Source organism: Oncorhynchus mykiss, chromosome 1, assembly GCF_057628025.1.
Source record: "Oncorhynchus mykiss isolate SJ-2025 chromosome 1, ASM5762802v1, whole genome shotgun sequence".
Lineage (NCBI taxonomy): Eukaryota > Metazoa > Chordata > Actinopteri > Salmoniformes > Salmonidae > Oncorhynchus > Oncorhynchus mykiss.
In genome coordinates, this window is record NC_143022.1 from 17512497 (window position 1) to 17519754 (window position 7258).

Below are 7258 nucleotides of genomic sequence, written 5' to 3' on the forward strand. Positions count from 1 at the left end.
TCTTCTCTTGAGAGCCATGTCTGCCTACGGCGGCCTTTCTCAATAGCAAGGCTATGCTCACTGAGTCTGTACATAGTCAAAGCTTTCCTTAATTTTGGGTCAGTCACAGTGGTCAGGTATTCTGCCGCTGTGTACTCTCTGTGTAGGGCCAAATAGCATTCTAATTTGCTTTGTTTTTTTGTTAATTCTTTCCAATGTGTCAAGTAATTATCTTTTTGTTTTCTCATGATTTGGTTGGGTCTAATTGTGCTGATGTCCTGGGGCTCTGTAGGGTGTGTTTGTGTTTGTGAACAGAGCCCAAGGACCAGCTTGCTTAGGGGACTCTTCTCCAGGTTCATCTCTCTGTAGGTGATGGCTTTGTCATGGAAGGTTTGGGAATTGCTTCCTTTTAGGTGGTTATAGAATTTAACGGCTCTTTTCTGGATTTTGATAATTAGTGGGTATCGGCCTAATTCTGCTCTGCATGCATTATTTGGTGTTCTACGTTGTACACAGAGGATATTTTTGCAGAATTCTGCGTGCAGTCTCTCAATTTGGTGTTTGTCCCATTTTGTGAAGTCTTGGTTGGTGAGCGGACCCCAGACCTCACAACCATAAAGGGCAATGGGCTCTATGACTGATTCAAGTATTTTTTTGCCAAATCCTAATTGGTATGTTGAAATGTATGTTCCTTTTGATGGCATAGAATGCCCTTCTTGCCTTGTCTCTAAGATCGTTCACAGCTTTGTGGGAGTTACCTGTGGCGCTGATGTTTAGGCCAAGGTATGTATAGTTTTTTGTGTGCTCTAGGGCAACAGTGTCTAGATGGAATTTGTATTTGTGGTCCTGGTGACTGGACCTTTTTTGGAACACCATGATTTTGGCCTTACTGAAATTTACTGTCAGGGCCCAGGTCTGACAGAATCTGTGCATAAGATCTAGGTGCTGCTGTAGGCCCTCCTTGGTTGGTGACAGAAGCACCAGATCATCAGCAAACAGCAGACATTTGACTTCGGATTCTAGTAGGGTGAGGCCGGGTGCTGCAGACTTTTCTAGTGCCCGCGCCAATTCGTTGATATATATGTTGAAGAGGGTGGGGCTTAAGCTGCATCCCTGTCTCACCCCACGACCCTGTGTGAAGAAATTTGTGTGTTTTTTGCCAATTTTAACCACACAATTGTTGTTTGTGTACATGGATTTTATAATGTCGTATGTTTTACCCCCAACACGACTTTCCATCAGTTTGTATAGCAGACCCTCATGCCAGATTGAGTCGAAGGCTTTTTTTAAATCAACAAAGCATGATAAGACTTTGCCTTTGTTTTGGTTTGTTTGGTTGTCAATTAGGGTGTGCAGGGTGAATACATGGTCTGTTGTACGGTAATTTGGTAAAAAGCCAATTTGACATTTGCTCAGTACATTGTTTTCATTGAGGAAATATATGAGTCTGCTGTTAATGATAATGCAGAGGATTTTCCCAAGGTTACTGTTGACGCATATTCCACGGTAGTTATTGGGGTCAAATTTGTCTCCACTTCTCTCTCTCTCTCTCTCTCTCTCTCTCCGTCTCTCTCTCTCTCTCTCTCTCTCTCTCTCTCTCTCTCTCTCACACACACACACACACACTCCTTATTAAAGAGATAAATTGCATTACACTCCAGTTGCACACTGCCTAGCCCCTGTTGCCATAGCAACATCCCGTGCTGTGCTCCAGGAAATAAAGAAATAAACATATGTTATGGGGTGCTGACCGCCGCCTCTGCCCTTGCGGATCTTGTGAGCATCTATTCAGGTGTGTGTGTGTGGGGGGGGGGGGGGGGGGGGGGGGGGGGTGTAGGTGGGTTATTGAGACTGTACCTGATGTTCAGTGCAAAGCAGATGAGAAAAAGGGACCATTAGCTACTGTATGTAGGCAGGGGCTGAACTCAAGTCCCTTTTTGTGTCTGGTTGTTTAATTAAAGAGATACTGAGACCAAAACTTCTCACAAGTCTGATATTGCATACGTTTCATCATCGTCAGGCTTCAGCTGGTGACTCCTACATTGAAAAAATCATCATTACCTGCTACTTTGATCATTTAATGACTTGGATTAAATTACAATGTACCAGGTCTATTCGACAATCATGTAAACACAATGCTTTTGCAATTACGTATTTTAATAGTGGGTGTCTATCTACTCAGGAATTTAATCAGATGGCATAGTAAGCCTCTGTTTTCATGAAATATTGTTGGATGAAATCGTTAGAGATAAGTGTTTTTGTATCAGATGATCTGAAAAGTTCAAGCTCTCAGGGTATGAGTTGTCAGTGAAGACACGCACACTTAAAGCTGGAATTGATCTATTCAAAAAAATACAAACACAAGCCTGAATTTAGGATACAATGCAGTGTACACACAATATACTTTACACTGCAAGTAGCCACCTGTCTGGCAATAAAATCAATGCTGACCCCAGGTGTTTACTAATGCAGAATTATCTGAAATTGACTGGTATTGGGCCTGTCTCCCATCTCCTGTGTGAGTGTGCGTGTGTGTATGAAGAAAAACGGAGGGAGAAGCATAGAGGAGAGAAGGAGGGAAGGAGAGAGGGGGAAGTGTGTTTCTCCAACACTGGGCTCCCATCTCCAACATCAAGCATCTAGACTGTTGCCCTGGTAACTGCATAGTGAGGCCTCAGGTGTGGGACACAATGTTCTGTTTGCATCTTCAAGGATATCATCGGCCATGGACGCAACCATCTGATAGGGCAGCTCTCCTGTCCAGATCTAGACTTACATTATTAATTTCCTTGCCAAGGCAACTCACTATAATCAACAACAACAAAAAACAGCCAACTCCCATTCTCAATCACTGAGCATGTATGATTTACAAGGTTAATTAAAAGGCCTCTGCGGGTTGATTTTAAAATCTCCCAGTGGATTGACACAAGTTCAGATGTGGATAGCAGACTATGTTACACCCTGGAGACTATCTAGGATTCTGCAGTTCATGTTTGTTAATGTCTTTTCATATCACCCCATGGGGCAAGGAGTTTAACCAGTCACCTCAAGGGGCACGGAGTTTAACCAGTCACCTCAAGGGGCACAGAGTTTAACCAGTCACCTCAAGGGGCACGGAGTTTAACCAGTCACCTCAAGAGGCACGGAGTTTAACCAGTCACCTCAAGGGGCACGGAGTTTAACCAGTCACCTCAAGGGGCACGGAGTTTAACCAGTCACCTCAAGGGGCACAGAGTTTAACCAGTCACCTCAAGGGGCACAGAGTTTAACCAGTCACCTCAAGGGGCACGGAGTTTAACCAGTCACATCAAGGGGCACGGAGTTTAACCAGTCACCTCAAGGGGCATGGAGTTTAACCAGACACCTCAAGGAGCACGGAGTTTAACCAGTCACCTCAAGGGGCATGGAGTTTAACCAGTCACCTCAAGGGGCATGGAGTTTAACCAGTCACCTCAAGGGGCATGGAGTTTAACCAGTCACATCAAGGGGCACGGAGTTTAACCAGTCACCTCAAGGGGCATGGAGTTTAACCAGACACCTCAAGGAGCACAGAGTTTAACCAGTCACCTCAAGGGGCATGGAGTTTAACCAGTTACCTCAAGGGGCATGGAGTTTAACCAGTCACCTCATGGGGCATGGAGTTTAACCAGGAACCTCAAGGGGCATGGAGTTTAACCAGTCACCTCAAGGGGCATGGAGTTTAACCAGTCACATCAAGGGGCATGGAGTTTAACCAGTCACATCAAGGGGCATGGAGTTTAACCAGTCACATCAAGGGGCATGGAGTTTAACCAGTCACCTCAAGGGGCATGGAGTTTAACCAGTCACCTCAAGGGGCATGGAGTTTAACCAGTCACCTCAAGGGTCACGGAGTTTAACCAGTCACCTCAAGGGGCACGGAGTTTAACCAGTCACCTCAAGGGGCACGGAGTTTAACCAGTCACCTCAAGGGGCATGGAGTTTAACCAGACACCTCAAGGAGCACGGAGTTTAACCAGTCACCTCAAGGGGCATGGAGTTTAACCAGTCACCTCAAGGGGCATGGAGTTTAACCAGTCACCTCAAGGGGCATGGAGTTTAACCAGTCACATCAAGGGGCACGGAGTTTAACCAGTCACCTCAAGGGGCATGGAGTTTAACCAGACACCTCAAGGAGCACAGAGTTTAACCAGTCACCTCAAGGGGCATGGAGTTTAACCAGTTACCTCAAGGGGCATGGAGTTTAACCAGTCACCTCAAGGGGCATGGAGTTTAACCAGGAACCTCAAGGGGCATGGAGTTTAACCAGTCACCTCAAGGGGCATGGAGTTTAACCAGTCACATCAAGGGGCATGGAGTTTAACCAGTCACATCAAGGGGCATGGAGTTTAACCAGTCACATCAAGGGGCATGGAGTTTAACCAGTCACCTCAAGGGGCATGGAGTTTAACCAGTCACCTCAAGGGGCATGGAGTTTAACCAGTCACCTCAAGGGTCACGGAGTTTAACCAGTCACCTCAAGGGGCACGGAGTTTAACCAGTCACCTCAAGGGGCACGGAGTTTAACCAGTCACCTCAAGGGGCATGGAGTTTAACCAGTCACCTCAAGGGGCATGGAGTTTAACCAGTCACCTCAAGGGGCATGGAGTTTAACCAGTCACATCAAGGGGCACGGAGTTTAACCAGTCACCTCAAGGGGCATGGAGTTTAACCAGACACCTCAAGGAGCACAGAGTTTAACCAGTCACCTCAAGGGGCATGGAGTTTAACCAGTTACCTCAAGGGGCATGGAGTTTAACCAGTCACCTCAAGGGGCATGGAGTTTAACCAGGAACCTCAAGGGGCATGGAGTTTAACCAGTCACCTCAAGGGGCATGGAGTTTAACCAGTCACATCAAGGGGCATGGAGTTTAACCAGTCACATCAAGGGGCATGGAGTTTAACCAGTCACATCAAGGGGCATGGAGTTTAACCAGTCACCTCAAGGGGCATGGAGTTTAACCAGTCACCTCAAGGGGCATGGAGTTTAACCAGTCACCTCAAGGGTCACGGAGTTTAACCAGTCACCTCAAGGGGCACGGAGTTTAACCAGTCACCTCAAGGGGCACGGAGTTTAACCAGTCACCTCAAGGGGCATGGAGTTTAACCAGTCACCTCAAGGAGCATGGAGTTTAACCAGTCACCTCAAGGGGCATGGAGTTTAACCAGTCACCTCAAGGGGCATGGAGTTTAAATTCCAGTTCTACTGTATGTAGCTACACTGAGTATACCAAACATTAGGAACGTCTTCCTTATATTGAGTTGCTTCCCCTTTTGTCCTCAGAACAGCCTCAATTCATCAGGGCATGGACTCTACAAGGTGTCGAAAGTGTTCCATAAGGATGCTGGCCCATTTGGAGACTTTTATTTCCCTCACCAACTTTAAACATCAACTATCTGAGCAGCTAACCGATCGCTGCAGCTGTACATAGTCCATCTGTAAATAGCCCACCCAATCTATCTACCTCATCCCCATACTGTTTATATTTATGTACTTTTGTGCTCTTTTGCACATCAATATCTCTACTCGCACAGCATCATCTGCTCATTTATCACTCCAGTGTTAATCTGCTAAATTGTAATTATTCGCTCCTATGGCCTATTTATTGCCTACCCCCTCATGCCTTTTGCACACACTGTATATAGACTTTATTTTCTCTACTGTGTCATTGACTTGTTTATTGTGTTATTGGCTTGTTTATTGTTTATTCCATGTGTAACTCTGTGTTGTTGTCTGTGTCACACTGCTTTGCTTTATCTTGGCCAGGTCGTAGTTGTAAATGAGAACTTGTTCTCAACTAGCCTACCTGGTTAAATAAAGGTGAACAAATATATATATAATAAAAATGTTAACTCCAATACTTCCCACAGTTGTGTCAAGTTGGTTGGATGTCCTTTGGGTGGTTAACCATTCTTGATACACACAGGAAACTGTTGAGCGTGAAAAGCCCAGCAGCGTTGCAGTTCTTGACACAAACCGGTGCACCTGGCAGCTATTAACATACCCCGTTCAAAGGCACTTCAATATTTTGTCTTACCCATTCACCCTCTGAATGCATACATACACAATCCATGTCTCAAGGCTTAAACATCCTTCTTTAACCTGTCTCTTTCACTTCATCTACACTGATTGAAGTGGATTTAACAAGTGACATCAATAAGGGATCATAGCTTTCACCTGGATTCACCTATGTCATGGAAAGAGCAAGTGTTCTTAATGTTTTGTATATTCAGTGTATGTGTTCCTTTGTGAGTGGATACATTCATTTGAATGCATGAGTATGTGTGTGACGTGCGAGTGTGCCTGCATGTGTGTGTGTGTGAGCGTACATGCCTGTGTGCCTGTTTAGCATAATCCTCAGTAATAAATCATAGTCAGTGTATTCCCTTAGGTGTTGTGGTGCTCATTTAGACTCCCAGTGACCATCCACAGCAATCTGTTATGTGCCTGGGGCCTCTCGCTCTCTCTCTCCCGCCCCACTATAATAGCCCAGCTAGCCAACCACAACTCACATGATAACCCAGCAAATAACCATCTTTCCAAGGTGCAGTTGCTGTGCAGCTGTTGTCTAGTCTGCTGCACATGTACGTGTGTTTAGGATAAAGGACTGTAATAAAACAAATGGGGGAACGCACATGGTGCTGTTCCCAGACAAAACAAGGTGTCTACATTCTAGACAAAATACTGGTCTATTTGCTCTTTCATGTTGTTATTCTAGCCTATAGGAGTGACTAGGATAATGAGCACTGATGTGTATCATGGTAGCTGAGAGTTTTAGAATGAGAAAAATAGATGCTATTTGAAGAGCTTTATACCCCCACACAGTCAACACTCTCAGCATTTACCATGAATATGATCTCCGTTAACAGTGGGGAAATTCCCTTTAAAGCTAGAATCTTTCATTTAAACAATAACAAAGCATTCTCCCCACCCCTGTTCTCTAAAAAGCTAAGGGAGGGGGTTGGAGAAATGTACCCACTCTTACATTCATAGACAGAGATATGGATGCAATGACTGACAATTCATGATATCAAATGTTTTGATATACAGTGTTTGTTTACATTTATGTTGTATACAAACATTGGAGCAAAACAAGCTTAAATTCTGGGTTCTGATGGGGTATGACAGTTGAACTAAGTCCATGAGACATTTACAAGTTATATTCTTCAAGAATCAATGGGTAAATATCATAAATGATAAGTCAAAAAATGTATGTAGCAACTAAGGATTCTCGCTGGCGCATTGTTGGTATTTCAGTGT

General features: G+C 44.7%; 1 protein-coding gene across 1 annotated transcript in view; it reads right to left on the minus strand.

Annotated features, from left to right (window-relative positions):
* The window catches only part of LOC110491485 (uncharacterized), a 446987-nt gene that overhangs the window by 20958 nt on the left and 418771 nt on the right, over positions 1 to 7258 (minus strand). The window lies entirely within an intron of this gene.